Source organism: Trichomycterus rosablanca, chromosome 17 (genome assembly GCF_030014385.1).
Source record: "Trichomycterus rosablanca isolate fTriRos1 chromosome 17, fTriRos1.hap1, whole genome shotgun sequence".
NCBI lineage: Eukaryota > Metazoa > Chordata > Actinopteri > Siluriformes > Trichomycteridae > Trichomycterus > Trichomycterus rosablanca.
The window spans coordinates 15,076,418-15,096,197 of NC_086004.1; positions in this window are offsets into that span (position 1 = coordinate 15,076,418).

Here is a 19,780-nt window from a genome sequence, read left to right on the forward strand (position 1 = left end):
AAAAGTGTGAGCAGTAATAAAACGTACAGGGGTAGCATTTGGGGCTGGAAAACATCCTACACAGGACTACACAGACTTCATGTTTTTGTAGCAATAGTATTTTCACGTTGTTTATTGCTTTTAACTCACAAATTCACAGCCAACTCTACTGAATAATAAACTTTGCTTAACAGAAAATCAAACCACTGCACACAGAGGAAATACAGGGCAGCCAATATGCAGGCAAACAGCTTTTCCAGTGCTGTTCAAATAAATGACTTCAATTAAGTTAAATGAAACCAGCTGATAAGACATTGGAATAACTAAATTGCATTACAGTATGCACAAGCTATAAAATGCTCTCCTGATTTGAATTGAATAGTCACAAAAACTATTTATGTTTTTAGAGGAAAAATCCCAAAGGTCATGTTAAAACTTGACAAAAGACATCTGCAAAAAGGAATAGTAAATGTAAAGCTTACATCTGAAGCTTATTTCATGGAATTATCAAGGCACTTTATAAACTCCTTCATTCCAATTCCTCAGTGCATAGCATTGGACCTACCTTTGCTCTGCTCCATGCTTCTCTATGTTTTCTAGTGTCAGCTTAGTGTTTCTCTTTGTCAACGACAGTATTGTATAGTTAGATTTTTTTTTTTATTGGTATCTGAATTGTATTAATAATAATTCTCACTTATACTCACATTACTGTTAGCATTTTTTTTTTACCTCTAGCCACTTAGTCTGAGCTTTTTGTATTAGCACTGTAGCTAGCGCAATATTGTTAATGGTATTAGCACTTCTAACCACATTGTGTGTTTTTTTATTCTTAGGGTTTTCTATAATATATTTATTTGATGGTGGTTTGTATTTGTGTCTTGTTTGTATACATTTTGTGTTTCATATTGTAATATATATCTTCACTTTTGTTCCCAAGCCATGTCTCTGTGCTTCCTTATTACAAAATGTGCCCAGACATGACTAAAGATGTGACACAGGAGTAGATGGTCAGAAAAGAAAATATACTAATCTGTACTAGCAAATATTACAATAACAACAACATAACACTCAGAACATAGATTGAAAATATGTTTTCCCCTGAAAACAAGCTTTAACATGGACTGAACTATCCATAGAACACATTTCCACATTTCTCAGATGGTCTTTTAGTCCATCTGAGATGAGCTTGCACCCATAGAACTCAGCAGCGTTTCTGCATAGAATTGATTTATGGCTTTTTCTTTTTGCATAATAGAGTTTTAGGTTGCATTTCTGAAAATTAGTTTTTGGAAAATTGGTTTTGTATTACCTACAATTTGGTAGCGGACAGTCAAATAGAAGTTAAACCAAGAAAGTACCTGTACCTTCCTCCTCAAACCTACTGTATTTTATAGCCTAGATGAGTAAATACTATTATTGTTGTAATTATAAACCCAAAGATAATGTTGATGATCTTCACACAGGATAAATCTCCACAAATTAAACATGATACATATTTTCCTTTACTGTTTTATACACCGATCAGCCATAACATTAAAATCACCTCCTTGTTTCTACACACATTGTCCATTTTATCGGCTTCACTTACCATATAGATGCACTTTGAAGTTCTACAATTACTGAATGTAGTCTATCTGTTTCTCTACATACCTTTTTAGCCTGCTTTCACTCTGTTCTTCAATGGTCAGGACTCTCCCAGGACTACCACAGAGTAGGTATTTTTTTGGTGGTGGGTCATTCTTAGCACTGCAGTGACACTGACATGGTGGTGGTGTGTTAGTGTGTGTTGTGCTGGTATGAGTGGATAAGACACCGAAGCTGCTGGAGTTTTTAAACACCTCACTGTCACTGCTGGACTAAGAATAGTCCACCAACCAAAAATATATCCAGCCAACAGCACCCCATAGGTAGCGTCCTGTGACCACTGAAGAAGGTCTAGAAGATGACAAACTCAAACAGCAGCAACAGATGAGCGATCATCTCTGATTTTACATCTACAAGGTGGACCAACTAGGTAGGAGTGTCTAATAGAGGGGACAGTGGGTGGACACGGTATTTTAAAACTCCAACAGCGCTGCTGTGTCTGATCCACTCATACCAACACAACACACACTAACACACCACCACCATGTCATTGTCACTGCAGTGCTGAAAATAATCCACCACCTAAATAATACTTGCTCTGTGGTGGTTCTGTGGGGGTCCTGACAATTGAAGATGGACTACAGTCAGTAATTGTAGAACTTCAAAGTGGTTCTATATGGTAAGTGGAGCTGATAAAATGGACAGTGAGTGTAGAAACAAGGAGGTGGTTTTATTAACAAGGCTGATCAGTGTATGTTCTAAGAAAAAAAACTCTGTATGACAAATCTCTGTACTCTATAGTACTGTACTGTATAGCATCCTTGACTCAGCTTCACCACCTTTTAAAAGGTTAAAGCTGAGCCTTCACCCCTAAGTTAACAGTGTACTGTGTAAATTTTAAGGTAGGAGTTTATTCTGGGCCAACTATTTGAATATTGCTCTGTTCAGTTAAATTATATTCTCTGCTTTCCCTGGCTTCTAAGGGGTAAGAATGTCAATGCAAAAATAGTTATGGTTGATTGTAAAACAGTGATGGAAAATATTAAATATGTATTATTTTTTCAGTGCAGATAATGAAAACCATACATATTGTGTTAATTCTCATCATTCCTAAAGAGCCCTACCAACACCGAGTAAAATGTTTAAGTCTAGGCAGCATCCCTGGATGTTTTTGTGGAGCCTTTAAAAGCTAATACATGGACACAGACCAAAGCTACTGACAAATCTACTGCTTAGAACTATGTGTATATGCACTGATATTGCTAAAACCTATAGATTTAAAAGTACTGAAGGCAAAGTCCTTGCTGTTATTCCATTGCAGCAAATACACTATTTAAATAAAATGATGAACACCTTCCTAAAGATTTGGTGTGGAGCAGTTTCAGAATACGTGTTTAGCACTAGTCACTAACATGATATGTTTTATGCTATTCACCTCATTGCAAATTCTATTGTTGGTGTTTCATTTGTCAAAATGAAACACCCAAACAAAAGCTAATCTGTGTAAACTAAACTATGCTAAACAGATGCTAAAGTTACTTATACCTAATAGGCAACAACTAATTTGGTCGTGATTCAAATATTGACTCTTTTTTTGACTCTCACTTATCACTGTTAGCTTAATAGAGATATTTATTATGTTAGTGTGCAATATATAGTGAAGAGTAATTTCTAAAGGTTCAATTTAGGGTATATATACTGCAGAATGCACACACCAGTCTTGTTAAGCATTAGAACTAAAAACTGATGATGACTATATATCTTACCTAAAACTCACATTAAATCTTAAAATTAGCTTTAGCGGTTTTTTATGCAGATCACTCATTTCTAACTTAAATTTTGTTGAGTATGTAGGACAAAATTATTTGAACACATAAAAGGAATAAAATCTGAGGCATTATTTTTGGCTCCAGCCTGTTCTTTCTATATTTGCCTGCTTACTGCTCCAGGGTGTGAATAGACTGGAGTGCAATCCACATGAATTACCATCAGCTTAGAACATTTGCCTGTGCAAACAGTGTGAGGCAATATTTAATATACAACCCCAAATAAGATAAAGTTGGAACATTATGGAAAATGCTGACTTAAAACTGTTCTTACATTGATTTTTATTTTCTTGTAGACAGTATGTATCCAAGATATTTCAAGTTTTGTCTAGTAAACTTCATTTCATTCAATAATACACAGCTATTCCTGCATTTCAGGCCTGCAGCACATTTAAAAAAAAAGTTGAGCTGGGGCAATTTAAGGCTAGTAATGAGGTAAACATAACATAACTAAATATTTATGTGATTTTAAACAAAGGTGATGTCAACAGATGATTGTAATCATTATTTGGAACTAAAGTTTAGAATACGGAAGCGTACTACTGCCACACAGATAAAATAAAAAATACCGTCAGTATGTCGTTATAACGAGAAAGGATGTCGTTAAAACGAGAAAAGGATGTCGTTAAAACGAGAAAAGTTCATTACCTCAGATGCTGCATAGCTGATGGAAGCGTATCTGCTGATGGAGAGACAGTTTGCACACATGCATGATGCTGTAGTTTGTGTAACCCTGCAGCTTGTTGTACCGATCAAGATTCTTCTTTAGGAGCAACAATGTCTAAACTTAGTTTATTATTCAACATTTGTCTGACATTCGGCATTCCGATCTAAATAAGTGCTTTAAAAAACACATAAGACTTATTTTATAATTTCTTACACGAATAAAAATAGTCAACATACTACAAAAACAATTTTATGTTAATTTTAAGATTACGTCTATTTATCTAAAGAAAGGTTATAATGAAACCGTTTATCAAGCTCCCACTTCATCTAATGAGTTAGGGACCGTCATCAAACTAACTGAGAAACGTAGGAGACATTTACTCTGCACTTATCCAGACTAATAAATCCATTTAAATCTTGTATGATTTGATGAATTAATGTCAAACAATTTTTACACAAACACATCAATGTTTCTCACCTACTACACACACCTTATTTTTTTTAAATAACATAGTATTTCTTTTACATTACATTTAAATAAAGATCAATAAATCTGTAATAAATTTATATTTCAAATATACAAATTATATACAAGATTTAAATGGATTTATTAGTCTGGATAAGTGCAGAGCAAATGTCTCCTACGTTTCTCAGTTAGTTTGATGACGGTCCCTAACTCATTAGATGAAGTGGGAGCTTGATAAACGGTTTCATTATAACCTTTCTTTAGATAAATAGACGTAATCTTAAAATTAACATAAAATTGTTTTTGTAGTATGTTGACTATTTTTATTCGTGTAAGAAATTATAAAATAAGTCTTATGTGTTTTTTAAAGCACTTATTTAGATCGGAATGCCGAATGTCAGACAAATGTTGAATAATAAACTAAGTTTAGACATTGTTGCTCCTAAAGAAGAATCTTGATCGGTACAACAAGCTGCAGGGTTACACAAACTACAGCATCATGCATGTGTGCAAACTGTCTCTCCATCAGCAGATACGCTTCCATCAGCTATGCAGCATCTGAGATAATGAACTTTTCTCGTTTTAACGACATCCTTTTCTCGTTTTAACGACATCCTTTTCTCGTTATAACGACATCTTTTCTCGTTAAAACGACATCCTTTCTCGTTAAAACGACATCCTTTCTCGTTATAACGACATATTTTCTCGTCAAAACGACATACTGACGGCTTTTTATTTTATCTGTGTGGCAGCAATACGCTTCCGTATTAGAAGGAACAAAGATGGGCAAATCTCCAGTTTGTCATTACATGCATGAAAAAATATTGAAATGTTTAAAAACAATGTTCCTCAAAGATTGGAAGAGATTTGCATATTTCTGCCTCTATGGCATCAAGTTTAAATTATAAAACAAGCTAGAATAAATTTTTACTGCTCAAAGACCACTAAATATGTTAAAATGTACACACAAATGTATAATTAATAGCTTTATTACAGTGTGTCGGTCAAAACCATTTCCTCAAATGTACATTTTTCCTTAATAAAATATTAACATAGAGTTTGTTTCTGTAGAAAAACAAGCACACAATAATGTAGAACAGTTGCTTAAAAGCTTGTTCTTATGCTCTGAGTACACATGTGAAGAGGGCAGCTGTAAAAATAAGGTGAAAATGCCATACAATAGCCACCCACACAGTATTCAGATTTAGATATAAAAGAGGCTTGTGGGTGGCTTAGTAACATCTATAAAAATGAAACATTTTAACACACTTCATCAGCAAAATCTCTTTAGACAAAAACACCCACGAAAAAAATACAAGCATTTCAAACAAATAAAAGCTATACTGGCTAGAATTTTCATATTGGTTAAGCACACTATGCACACTATGCAACTATCAACACTAATAGCTGTTTAAAGCTTTGTGTCAAATATATAGTGCTCTGCAAAAGTCTTAGGCCACCACTTGCTTTGTTTTTAGCTAAGATTTAATGATCATCCATATTTATTTTTGGTGTCTTTATTATGATACAAACAGAAAACAGAGGAAATACAAAAAAACCCACAATTTTCTGAACAAAATGGCTTTTAGGCAAGTCTTTAGTTTTTAATGTGACCTTCCTTAGCACTAAGCACATTTTGCCAAACACTTTTGGGAAGAATATCCTAAGGTCTTTCTAAAGTAATCTTCTGGTATGTTATACCAGGCTTCTTTTAGCACTTTCCAGAGTTCTTCTTTAGATTTCTCTGTCCAGGTGATCTCACAGGTTTGAGCATTGACATAAAGGTTTAGGTTTAATAGATTACTATTACTATTACTCAGGTGTAAGGGCGAGGTCACATTATATACTTGCCAATTTAGCCTATAGAAGCTGTTTTTCTATTGCATTTTAGTTTTTGTATACACTTTTAATGTATTTTCTGTTTTATTTTAATAAAGAGACTAAATAAATAATTAAATAAATAATTATATTTGGTAATTATACCATTGCTAAAACAACAAATGTAATGGCCTAAGACTGTACTGTATATACAATGCAATGAAAAAGTATTTGCCCTCTTCCTGATTTCCTATAGTTTTGGCATATTTTTTTATATTTAATTGTTCAGGATCTTTAAGCTAAATTTAAGAAAGTACAAAGACAACCTGACCAAACACAAAATACATTAAAAACTAATTTTATCTAGCAAAGAAAAAGCTTTGTGTAAAGATAAGATAAGATAAGATAAAACTTTATTGATCCCCTTAGGGAAATTAACTTGTTACAGCAGTATGAAGACAAGAATACAAGAAATACAACTAAGTAAAAAATATTGCACACATAGTGTGTAGTTATTTACTCTATAAAATATCTAAAAAATAATATATACATTAAAAATATGCAAAATATATTAAGTTATTGCACTTATTATGAATAGGTTACATATTGCACTTGTTATTACACCCAACATGAAAGATTAGGAATGAGTGATATTATTATATATTATTATTGTTGTAAGCTCTGATGGCTGCGGGAATAAAGGACCTGCGGTAGCGCTCCTTCTTACATAGGGGGTGGAGGAGTCTGGTACTGAAGGAGCTTGTTAGGTCTCCTACAGACTCATGTAGTGGATGTGTGGTGATGTCCAGGATGGATGACAGCTTGGCTATCATCCTCCTTTCTCCCACCTCCTCTACAGGTTCGAGAGGACAGTTCAAGACAGCTCGCTTTCTTGATCAGCTTGTTCAATCTTTTTCTGTCTCTCTCTGATATTGCACCACCCCAGCACACCACTCCTTAGAAGATGGCTGATGCTACCACAGTGTCATAAAAGGATCTTAGCAGTGGTCGGCACACTCCAAAAGACCTCAGTCTCCTCAGAAGGTGGAGGCGACTTTGGCCCTTTCTATATAGGGCATCCGAGTTGCTAGACCAGTCCAGTTTATTATTGAGGTGAACACCCAGGTATTTGTACTCCTTCACCATCTCAATGTCCAAACCCTGAATGCTCACAGGTGTGGTGTGATGCAACTTTTTCCTGAAGTCGATCACCAGTTCTTTAGTTTTGCTGGTGTTAATATGAAGCACATTCAGTTCACACCAGGTAACAAAGTCCTTGATGATACTCCTGTAATCCTGTTCATTCCCGTCAGATAAACATCCAACAATGGCTGTGTCGTCCGAGAACTTTTGCAGGAAACAGTCTTGTGTGTTATGTTGAAAGTCTGAGGTGTATACGGAAAAAAGAAATGGAGAGAGGACAGTCCCTTGCGGTGCCCCTGTACTGCTAACCACTATGTTGGACACACAGTCCTGAAGCCTCACGTACTGTGGTCTGTTGGAGAGGTAATCAATCGTCCACGCGGTGAGGTGATGGTCAACTCCAGCTACCTCCAGCTTCTTTCCAAGTAGTGATGGTTGTAGCGTGTTGAAAGCACTGGAGAAGTCGAAAAACATGACCATCACAGTGTTCCCAGGGGTGTCGAGGTGTGAGAGGGATCTGTGTAACAGGTGGATGACTGCGTCCTCTACACCAATGCCAGTTTTGTAGGCAAACTGCAGGGGGTCCAGCGTTGTGTCCACTATCGTTCGAAGGTGGTTGAGTATAATCCGCTCTAGAGTCTTCATTAGATGTGAAGTAAGGGCCACTGGTCTGAAGTCATTCAGCTCCCTGGGGTGCGCAGTCTTAGGCACTGGAACCAAGCAGGAAGTTTTCCATAGGACTGGCACCCTCTTCAAACTCAGGCTTAGATTGAAGATGTGAAGAACCACCCCAAAGAGTTGGTCTGCACAGTCCTTGAGAAGTCTGGAGCTGATGCCGTCTGGGCCTGTGGCTTTTCTCACTTTGTTCCTCTTGAGTTCTCTCCTCACCTGCTCAGCCGTTATAGAGATGCATGGGGAGGAATCTAGAGGTGGTAGACACAAGGAGGTTTCACCAATGAGTTGTGGGGGGTGGATTGGACCCAAGCTGTGCATGGGTGACGCCGTATTTGACTCGGGGGTTGAGGGGGTGGTTAAGTGAGATAGCATGGATTGTTGTGGATTGGACACTGTTTGGTTCATATGCATGTGAATGGGGGGCATGGAGAAGCCTGAGTCGAATCTGTTGAAAAACAAATTCAGCTCGTTAGCCCATGTCCTGTCTCCACACACTGGTCCATTTCCGCTGCTACTCCGTCCTGAGATTTTATTTAGTCCTCGCCAAACTTCTCTTGCGTTGTTTTGTTGAAGGTGTCCCTCCATTTTTTTCCTGTAAATGTCCTTGCATTCTTTAATTTTCCTTTTGAGTTCTTTTTGAACCCTCTTTAGCTCCTCCTTATCTTTTGATCTAAAAGCCCTCTTCTTCTCGTTAAGAAGTGCTTTAAGCTCAGGCATCACCCAGGGTTTGTTATTAGTGAAGCACTGTACAGTTCGTGCTGGTACGGTGCTCTCAACACAAAAGTTTATGTAGTCCGTTATGCACTGAGTCAAGCTGTCAGTGTTCTCCCCGTGTGGACTGCATAACACCTCCCAGTCTGTGATCTCGAAACAGTCCTTTAATGCCTCACTGGCCTCTGCAGACCAGTTCCTCACAGATCTTGTGGTAGGGGGTTGTTTCTTAACCATGGGGGTGTAGACAGGCAGGAGGTACACCAAGTTGTGATCAGATCGACCAAGCGGGGGGAGGGGTGAAGAGCTGTATGCATCCTTTGTGTTAACATACAGTAGATCCAACGTTTTACTGTCCCTTGTATGGCATTTAACATGAAGTGAAGATGGGAAGAATAGAATTAATTAATTAATTGGTTACTCAATCAACCAATTAAAAAATGTACACACAAACAGTTATGATTACTTCTAGCCCCATTGAACCTAAACAAAATATCTTTAAGAGGGCATCAACAATTCATAAGGTCAGAAAAGAATCCCACATCTCCAGTGTATTACACTTATTGCTTGTCTTTTAACTGCTGTAACAAGTTTATTTCCCCAAGAAGATCAATAAAATCTTATCTTATCATCTCATCTCATCTCAGGCAAAGTCAGGGTTCATAAATGCCCAGCAAGAAAGTCTCCAAAATTTACATAACCATGAATCCTGCTGTCTATCAAAAAGTCTTAAGGAGGAAGTCATCAGTCCATGGTCTGAAGCCTGAGTGCAGCTGAGTGGCAACAACACAATTCAAAGCAGAAGGCCCTGTCCCCCTGTGAAAAGCTCAACAAAATTTTGATTTATGAGTATCCCAAGCAAAGACATAATTTCAGCCATCAGGACATTAAACAGGCAATTCCTTCTAACAACTTCCTGAATTTAAACTTCACAAAAATCAACTGGCAAAAATGACTTCACAGCTTCCATTGCATTTCCATTTGTTCGGTTCATTTGTACTTTGCCTCAAGGCAGTGCTATGTAAGTGTGTAGTTCTGCTGCGGCGGAACCTTAGACTATAAGGTCCCTGTGTGCTTCTGCACGCCTGCAGCAAACAGCTCTTACTAAGAAAGCTGCTGTGGTCTGAAACATCTACAGAAAAGCTACTTACATAAATTGTTTTTGCAAACCAAATAATCATGGACTTCATGGAGAAGTACCATGCCCTAATGGGAGTATATGTCCCTCAATGGTACTTTCTAATGCAAGTTTTTGGCACAGAAAACTCAGCATTCGTTTTCATTGCGTTTTGGTCCATTTGAGATGAGCTTGGGCCCAGAGAATATGTGGCTATATTCATTAAAGTAACATGGCAGTTTCTCATACAATGCTGTCTGAGGGCTCAAAGGTAACATACAGTACATTTAACACTGGTTTTTGACCTTGCTTTGACTGAGATTTGTCCAGATTCCCAAAATCTTTGAACAATGTTATGCACTGTATATGTTTACATACCTTAAATATTTTACAGTAAAAATGTTTTAACTGAAATTAATACAGTAAAAGATATCTTAGGTTTTCAGCATGAGCCTTTGTATTTGCAGCAGCTCGAGTGCTAACTAGAACTAAAAAATTTGACCATATTACTCCTGTTCTATCATCTCTACACTGGCTGCCAGTTAAATTTCGCATTGATTACAAAATACTTTTACTAACTTATAAAGCGCTACATGGTCTGGCTCCACAGTATCTGAGTGAACTTATTAATCACTACAGCCCAGCGCGTCCACTTCGTTCACAAGATGCAGGGTTACTTATAGTTCCTAAAATTAAAAAGACCGCGGCTGGTGGAAGAGCGTTTTCTTACAAAGCTCCACAACTCTGGAATAATCTTCCTGCCTCTATTCGGGATTCGGACACAGTCTCAATGTTTAAGTCTAGACTGAAAACATATTTATTTTCTCAGGCTTTTGATTAGTATAGACAAAGGCGCAGAGCTTGGGGGTTCTTGGTCATAGAAACTTGTGGTGATCAGGGATGTTGGGTTGCTGTCATTCTGCCTCTCTTGTCCGATCACTCAGGTTTGGTGACGGTGGGGAGATGGGCGCTGATGTCCTGTGAAAGCCTTCATGACCTAGTTACCTGCTCGCTCTCCCTTTTAGTTATGCTGTAATAATTAGGGCTGCCGGAGTCTAAAACTCTCTGTAAAACTGTTTGTCAACTAGCATTGTGCATTATTAACTACATTCTCTGTTGTTTTACCCCGAGGGCATTCTGATGGAAACCTGTTTACCCGCCGAGGTTAAGAATTGAAGTCGAGACTGCCGGGACAACGATGCTTCTCCTGTCAGATGTGACGGGTCTGGAGTAATTGCAACGACAAGAAATCACTACAGACTTTATTGAAGACTAGAGCGGATAACAACTCTATTATTATTTAATTGTTTATTTATCTATTTATTACCAGTTATGACTTTTAGATCATTTAATTCTGTGTTTGTATGATTTGTGTAAATCGTGTATTTATTTAAAGTATCCTCCAGGCCACCCATGAAGGATGGGCCCTGCTGAGTCTGGTTCCTCTCAAGGTTTCTTCCTGTAATTTTCAGGGAGTTTTTCCTTGCCACAGTCGCCCTCGGCTTGCTAAACAGGGGTTTTTGTATCTGTTGGTCCTGGATTTTGTAAAGTTGCTTTGAGACAATGTCTATTGTAAAAAGCGCTATATAAATAAAGTTGACTTGACTTGACTTGACTATTTAACTGTTTGCGTTATGGTCCAGGACCATGCTTTCCTTGTAAGATTATTTTTCCATTTTACAGCAGCTATATGAATTATTTTCAAGCCATCTGAGATGATAGAATGCCTAAACAAATGCATGTACATGTACTGGTCAAAACTTGATAGCTTATTCTGAAGGGCAAAATTATTCTGTTGAGCTGAGATCCTATTTTTTATTGAACTGTTTACCAATGGTCTATCATTCTGAAACCCTTACACAACAAATGTTGAGGATAACTTTTTTTCATTTCTGCCCCCCTCCCTCTAAAATAAAGTGGTAACTAAATGTGGTCCCCAAAGGTCTTAAAGTCTTAAAATGGAAGAATACACTAGCAAAAGATTTACTCTTTATGTTTCATTATATTAAATTTCTTTACAAAATGGCATAAATCAATGTATAATTACTGATCCACTGTGCTTATGACATTACAAATAAATCAAATTCAGATTCCAAAACAAAATACAAACACAAGGTTTCAGGTTTTATATGGAAGCACTTTGGTTTCCTGTGACACAATAATAAATGTACAGCAAATTGACCAAAGTATTTAAAATTCAGTTAGACACTGGCTGGAGCTAATCTTACCCTGCTTTATCAAGTCAAAAAAGTGCTGATACCAGAACAGAATCTTAATGAAAAACTTCATTAATTCCAAATCTACAACAGCACAGTGTTACAAAAATCTATAGATTTTTGGTCATTCACTTATCAACTCCAAAAGTGTTAAATCTCTTGTTTAGGTCACATCAGATTTAAGTGCAGCGAGTTATTGTTGTAGTGTTTAGAAATAAACATACATAAATTTACATAAAATTCTCAAAATGATTACAAAATGTATGAAAGTTTATCTTTTAGTTTGTTCTTATCTGTTTGCTGCTTTTTAAAAAGGTGATCCATGGTTTGTATGTATTCATCTAAATGATGTGATTTGCTATAAAGTAAGTGGTCTCTTTAAAAAAAATGGCTGCCACACCTCTATAAAATGCATAGTAACATGTCTATAGTCTATAAAATGCATAGTAACATGATTTTTACTGGAGCAAAATAAAATTATTATAGATAGACTACAACCCCAAATCAGAAAAAGTTGGGATAGCATGAAAAATGCAAATAAAATAAAAATGCAGTGTTACATTTACTTTGACTTTTATTTGATTGCAGACAGTTTGAACGCAAGATATTTTATGCTTTGTCTGCTCAACTTCATTTAATTTGTTAATATACAGTGCCTTGCAAAAGTATTCAGCCCCCTTGAACTTTTCAACCTTTTGCCACATTTCAGGCTTTAAACATAAAGATATAAAATTGTAATTTTTTGTGAAGAATCAACAACAAGTGGGACACAATCGTGAAGTGGAACGAAATTTATTGGATATTTTAAACTTTTTTTAGAAATAAAAAACTGAAAAGTGGGGCGTGCAATATTATTCAGCCCCCTTGCGTTAATACTTTGTAGCGCCACCTTTTGCTGCGATTACAGCTGCAAGTCGCTTGGGGTATGTCTCTATTAGTTTTGCACATCGAGATACTGAAATTTTTGCCCATTCTTCCTTGCAAAACAGGTCGAGCTCAGTGAGGTTGGATGGAGAGCGTTTGTGAACAGCAGTTTTCAGCTCTTTCCACAGATTCTCGATGGGATTCAGGTCTGGACTTTGACTTGGCCATTTTAACACCTGGATAAGTTTATTTGTGAACCATTCCATTGTAGATTTTGCTTTATGTTTTGGATCATTGTCTTGTTGGAAGATAAATCTCCGTCCCAGTCTCAGGTCTTTTGCAGACTGCAACAGGTTTTCTTCCAGAATGGTCCTGTATCTGGCTCCATCCATCTTCCCATCAATTTTAACCATCTTCCCTGTCCCTGCTGAAGAAAAGCAGGCCCAAACCATGATGCTGCCACCACCATGTTTGACAGTGGGGATGGTGTGTTCAGGGTGATGAGCTGTGTTGCTTTTATGCCAAACATAACGTTTTGCGTTGTGGCCAAAAAGTTCGATTTTGGTTTCATCTGACCAGAGCACCTTCTTCCACATGCTTGGTGTGTCTTCCAGGTGACTTTTTATAGATATCTTTGAGAAATGGCTTTCTTCTTGCCACTCTTCCATAAAGGCCAGATTTGTGCAGTGTACGACTGATTGTTGTCCTATGGACAGATTCTCCCACCTCAGCTGTAGATCTCTGCAGTTCATTCAGAGTGATCATGGGCCTCTTGGCTGCATCTCTGATCAGTCTTCTCCTTGTTTGAGCTGAAAGTTTAGAGGGACGGCCGGGTCTTGGTAGATTTGCAGTGGTCTGATACTCCCTTCATTTCAATATGATCGCTTGCACAGTGCTCCTTGAGATGTTTAAAGCTTGGGAAATCTTTTTGTATCCAAATCCGGCTTTAAACTTCTCCACAACAGTATCTCAGACCTGCCTGGTGTGTTTCTTGGTCTTCATGATGCTCTCTGCGCTTTAAACAGAACTCTGAGACTATCACAGAGCAGGTGCATTTATACGGAGACTTGATTACACACAGGTGGATTCTATTTATCACCATCAGTCATTTAGGTCAACATTGGATCATTCAGAGATCCTCACTGAACTTCTGGAGTGAGTTTGCTGCACTGAAAGTAAAGGGGCTGAATAATATTGCACGCCCCACTTTTCAGGTTTTTATTTCTAAAAAAAGTTTAAAATATCCAATAAATTTCGTTCCACTTCACAATTGTGTCGCACTTGTTATTGATTCTTCACAAAAAATTACAATTTCATATCTTTATGTTTAAAGCCTGAAATGTGGCAAAAGGTTGAAAAGTTCAAGGGGGCTGAATACTTTTGCAAGGCACTGTACCTCCATTACTACATTTAAGGCCTTGGGATGGGGGCAATTTAGAGTTAGTAATAAGGTGAAAAAACTAAATAATTATGTGATAATTATGTTCAAACAGGTAATGTCAACAGGTGATTGTAATCATGATTTGGTAAAAAGCAGCATCCACAAAAGGTTGAGTCTTTGATGAGCAAAGATGATCAGAGTATCTTTAGTTTGTCAACAAATGCGTGGAAAAATTATTGAAATGTTTATAAACACTGTACATCAAATAAAGATTGGAAGGGATTTGCATATTTCTCCCTCTACAGTGCATAATATCATTAAATGGTTTAAGGAATCGGGAGGAAATTCAGTGTGTTAAGGCCAAGGGCGCAAGCTTAAGCTGAACGCCACTCAACAATAGCTGATATAACCACATGGGCAAGGGTTTACTTTGGCAAACCTTTGTCAAGCACTACAATACGGAGTTACATGCACAAATGGCACTTAAAACTTTACTGTGCAGGCTGCTCAGGTGGCGCAGCGGTAAAAAAACACGCTGAAACCAGAGGTGGGATCTCGAAAACTTTACTGTGCAAAAAAGAAGCCTTATGTAAGACATCTAGGATGAACCATCACACAGTGGAAACGTGTATTGTGGTCAGATGAATCAACATTCCAGGTCTTTTTTGGTAAAAAATGGAAACCGTGTGCCGGACCAAAGATGAAAAGGACCATTCAGACTGTTATCAACAACAAGTCCAAAAGCCAGGGTCTGTCATGGTATGGGGCTGTGTCAGTGCCCTTGGCAAAGGCCATTTACACTTCTGTGATAGCAGCATTAATGCAGAAAAGTACATTGAGATCTAAGAGCAACATATGCTGCCTTCAAGGTGTCACCTTTTCCAGGGATGTTCATGCATTTTTCACATGACAATGCAAAACCATATGCTGCACACATTACAAAAGCATGGCTGTGGAAGAAGAGGGTACGGGTACTAGACTGGACTGCCTGCAGTCCTGAACTGTCCCCAATAGAGAATGTGTGGAGAATTTTGAAACAAAAAATGCGACAACGACGACAGGAAGGAAGTTTGCAGGAAGAATGGGATCAAATAAAATCTGAAACACTAAATCGCTTGGTATCCTCGGTGCCAAAACGTATTTTAAGTGTGGTGAAAAGGAATGGCATCATTACAAAGTAGTAAATGCTTAACTGTCCCAACTTTTTTTGGAATGTGTTGCAGGCTTGAAATGCAGGAATGGATGTTAATTAATACATAAAATGAGGTTGAACAGACAAAACATGAAACATCTTATTCATCCTGTCTGCAATCAAATTAAAGTCAAAGTAAATGTAATAAACTGTGCTTTTTATTATTTGCATTTTCCATGTTGCCCCACTTTTTCTGATTTGGGGTTGTACTATCAAGATATGTGTGGCCCTAGGGATCCAGTTAAAGTCAAAGACAGTGTACATGCTGGTGATGTTTTTTTAATGCCTAAGCACAAATTAATGGCTACACCACTATCTGCTGGAAGAAAGTATAGACTTTGGCAAAGCCGTTCAGTACACAGTGGAAGTCCTTCATACTTTAACAGAGCTTTGCACAGACTAAACATGTTTTCAAGACAGCTATCACCTTATGCAAGGCATCTTAAGACATCTGACTCCCTGTTGGTCCCAAGCAAAAACAAAAATGATTTAATGATTTTGTGGTGGGTCTGCCTTTGAGTCAGCTTCAAATCTGAGAAGATCTAATGATTTCAGCTTTATCATTCATGCCTGGACAGGATGATAGAGAAGCTCACCCAGCAGTTTGCATGGGTGGTAGAAGAGCTTATGTCAGGGATCCAATTCTGCAATCCAGCCAGAGACATTTCCCTTTGATGAAGCTCTCAAAAGCCTATTTTAAGACTTTTGAGGAACACATCTAGTTGGCATTGTTGGGCATCCTTGATTTCATTTTGTGAACTTCAGAATAAATATCCTTTTTATTAGGATTTTAACGTCATGGCAGGACAGGTAGTTACTAGTTACACAAGATTCATCAGTTTAAGTTTAATGTCAAACACAGTCAGGGATCATTTTGTATCTTCAGTTCACCTCACTTGCATGTCTTTGTACTGTGAGAGGAAACAGGAGCTCCCAAGACAAACCCACACAGAAACAGGGAGATCATGCAAACTTCACACAGAAAGGACCCAGACCGCTTCACCTGGGAATTGAACCCTCTTGCTCTGAGGTGACAGTGCTATCCCCCGAGCCACCATGCCACCCATATACCAGAAATAGGTTTTAAGATTAGCAGCGCAGTTTTTTTTTTACACCATTGTACTCTACTAAGGTTATTTAAATTGAAACTCAAGACAATTTTTGCCTCTTTTAGGGGACTACACAGGAGTTACACAGGATGCTTTTGCTTCTCAGAATGAGCAACCGTAATGTTTTAGCCACAGAATGTACAGATTTGTAAAGGCAGTCTATTGTTTTAGATGGCTTGAAAAAAAAGTTCATATAGCTGCTGTAAATGAGGAAATAACAGCGTTCATCTTACTGTTCTATATTAATGCTATCTCAACTCTAAGTAATAAAGCATGAAGACTTTTAAAACAGCGATGTTTTACATATTTTGATGGAATGCTAATAACTGTTGACTAATGACTTTAGGTTAACTGTTAAAAGAAACTAGCTAAATCTGTAGCTCTAAATATGAAGCAAATGTACCATATAAAATACTAAATTTACATTGAGTTTGAATATTACTTATACAGTGGTGTTCAAAAAAATAGCAGTCCAACACCATTAACCTGATAAATCACTGTTTTTAGTAGAAATGCTATTATGTAGCAAATAATTTACTTGAAAGTGTAGTAGAGTAATGAAAACAAAACAAACCCAACAATTAGGACATGCATGCTGCTCATTCTGAGTAATCGAAGCATTGATTGAAAGGGGGTTGTTCTAAATAATAGCAGTCAGGAGTTCAATTGGTGAGGTCATTCATTCTGCAGAAGAACGGGTGTCAATTTTGGCCCTTATTTAATTTAGGAGGGTGGCAAATGTTGCACAGGTTGATCATAGCACATTTCCTTTTGAGGTACAGGGTAAAATGGGTTGTTCCAGACGTTGTTCTGATGAACAGCGTACTTTGATTAAAAAGTTGATTTTAGGCTGCTCAGCTAAAATGATCTCAAATGCTTTGAAGTGACAACCAAAACCTGAAAGATGCGGAAGGAAACATGGAACTACTGTTCGAATGGATCAAAGAATAGCCAGAATGGCAAAGGCTCAGCCAATAATCACCTCCAGAAAGATCAAGGAACATGTGAAGTTACCAGTGAGTACAGAAGATGATTAAGTGAAGCCAATTTACCAGCAAGAACTCCTTGCAAAGTCCCGTTGTTAAGAAAAAGACATGTCCTGAATGGGTTAACATTTTCCAAGGAACACACTGACTGGTCCAAAGAGAAATGGCTCAACATTACAAAAATTGTTCTTTTTGGGTCTAGTGGCCGTAGACAGTATGTCAGACGACCCCCGAGCACTGAATTCAAGCCACAGTACACTGTGAAGACAGTAAAGCATAGTGGTACAAAATTATGACATGGGGATGTTTTTCATACCATGGTGTTGCGCCTATTTATCGCATACGAGGGATCATGGTTCAGTTTAAATATATCAGAATACTTGAGATCATGTTGCCCTATGTCGAAAAAGAAATGTCCTTGAAATGGGTGTTTCAACATGACAATGACCCAAAACATCTTGGTTACAGACAAACAAGATTGAGGTAATAGAGTGGCCAGCACAATCCCCTGACTTCAATCCCATAGAGAACTTGTGGGCTGACATCTGAAACACGTTTTTTGAGGCAAAACCCAAAAATACAGAAGACTGTGGAATGTAGTCGAATCATCCTGGACTGGAATACCTGTTCAGAGGTGCCAGAAGTTGGTCGACTCCATGCAACACAGATCTCGGAAACAATTATTATGCCACTAAATAGTAGTTCAGTAATTTAAAGTAAAGTGAAACCTCAAACCTTCAGTTTATACATAAATTTTTTTACGTTTTTAAAGAAAAATGCTGGCACTGCTGTTATTTTGAACAGCCTAATATTAATTTTTCTTAACTTTCTGTAAAGAATTAACACAAACTGGTCACATTTTGTTAATGTTTTGATTTACAATTGAAAGTGTAGTATTTTCAGTGCAGTTGCATTTATGAAAATAAAAGTTATTATAATGATTTTGTGCTTTATTTGCTTTTTTAAAATCACTGCTATTTTTTTTGAACACCACTGTATATACAGACTAGAAAAAAATTTCACTCTTTATCATTGCACTCTTCAAAAGTTATTTTTCTTGAAACAAGATTCTGTTTGAAAGAAGACAAAATTGTTTTGGATGACCATTTTTCCAATGGCCATTAACATAAATAGCTTAAAAAGTAGTGTATAATAAAAAAAATTATATCCTTAAAAAGAAAACTGGAATACATTTATTTATGCATTAGGTTTTTATGGTCATGTCTTACACACTTTGGTTACATTCATGACAGGACAGGTAATTACTGGTTACACAAGATTCATCAGTTCACAAGTTTAAATGTCAAACAGTCATGGACAATTTTGTATCTACAATTCACCTCACTTGCATGTTTTTGGACTATGGGGCCCCACACAGACACGGGGAGAACATGCAAACTCCACACAGAAATGACCCAGGCTTCTCCACCTGGGAAGCAAACCCAGGACCTTCTTGCTGTGAGGCAACAGTGCTACCCACCGAAATACATGAACATTCTGTAATCGTTAAAAACATTTTCATTTTAAAAAGTTATACCAACGATATGACCATGAATAAAGCAATCCTAAGCTTTCTAAATTAAGTAAGTGTGGATTTAGCACATTTTTCACCAGCCATCTTAATCTAGTATTCAAGATCACTTGGCCCAGCTCAAAACTTTATGCATGCTACAGAGCACAGTGTGTGTCAGGCTTTACTGCATCATGTAGCTCATCTAAACAAAATTTGCTCTCATATCTTTAATTATGTACACCATTGTTTTGTCACATGTATATAAACACATACACAGTACCAATGCTGGGTCCATAAAAGCAGCAACCTCCCTTTTTAATTCACCATTGCCCAAACTGATATTTATTTACTAGGATTTTAACATCATATTTTACACACTTCAGTTACATTAATGACAGAAATGGTAGTTACTCATTACACAAGATTCAACAGTTCACAAGTTTAATGTCAGTCATGGACAATTTTGTATCTTCAATTCACCTCGCATGCATGTTTGATGATTTATAGATATAATGGTATTTCAATTTAAGGATG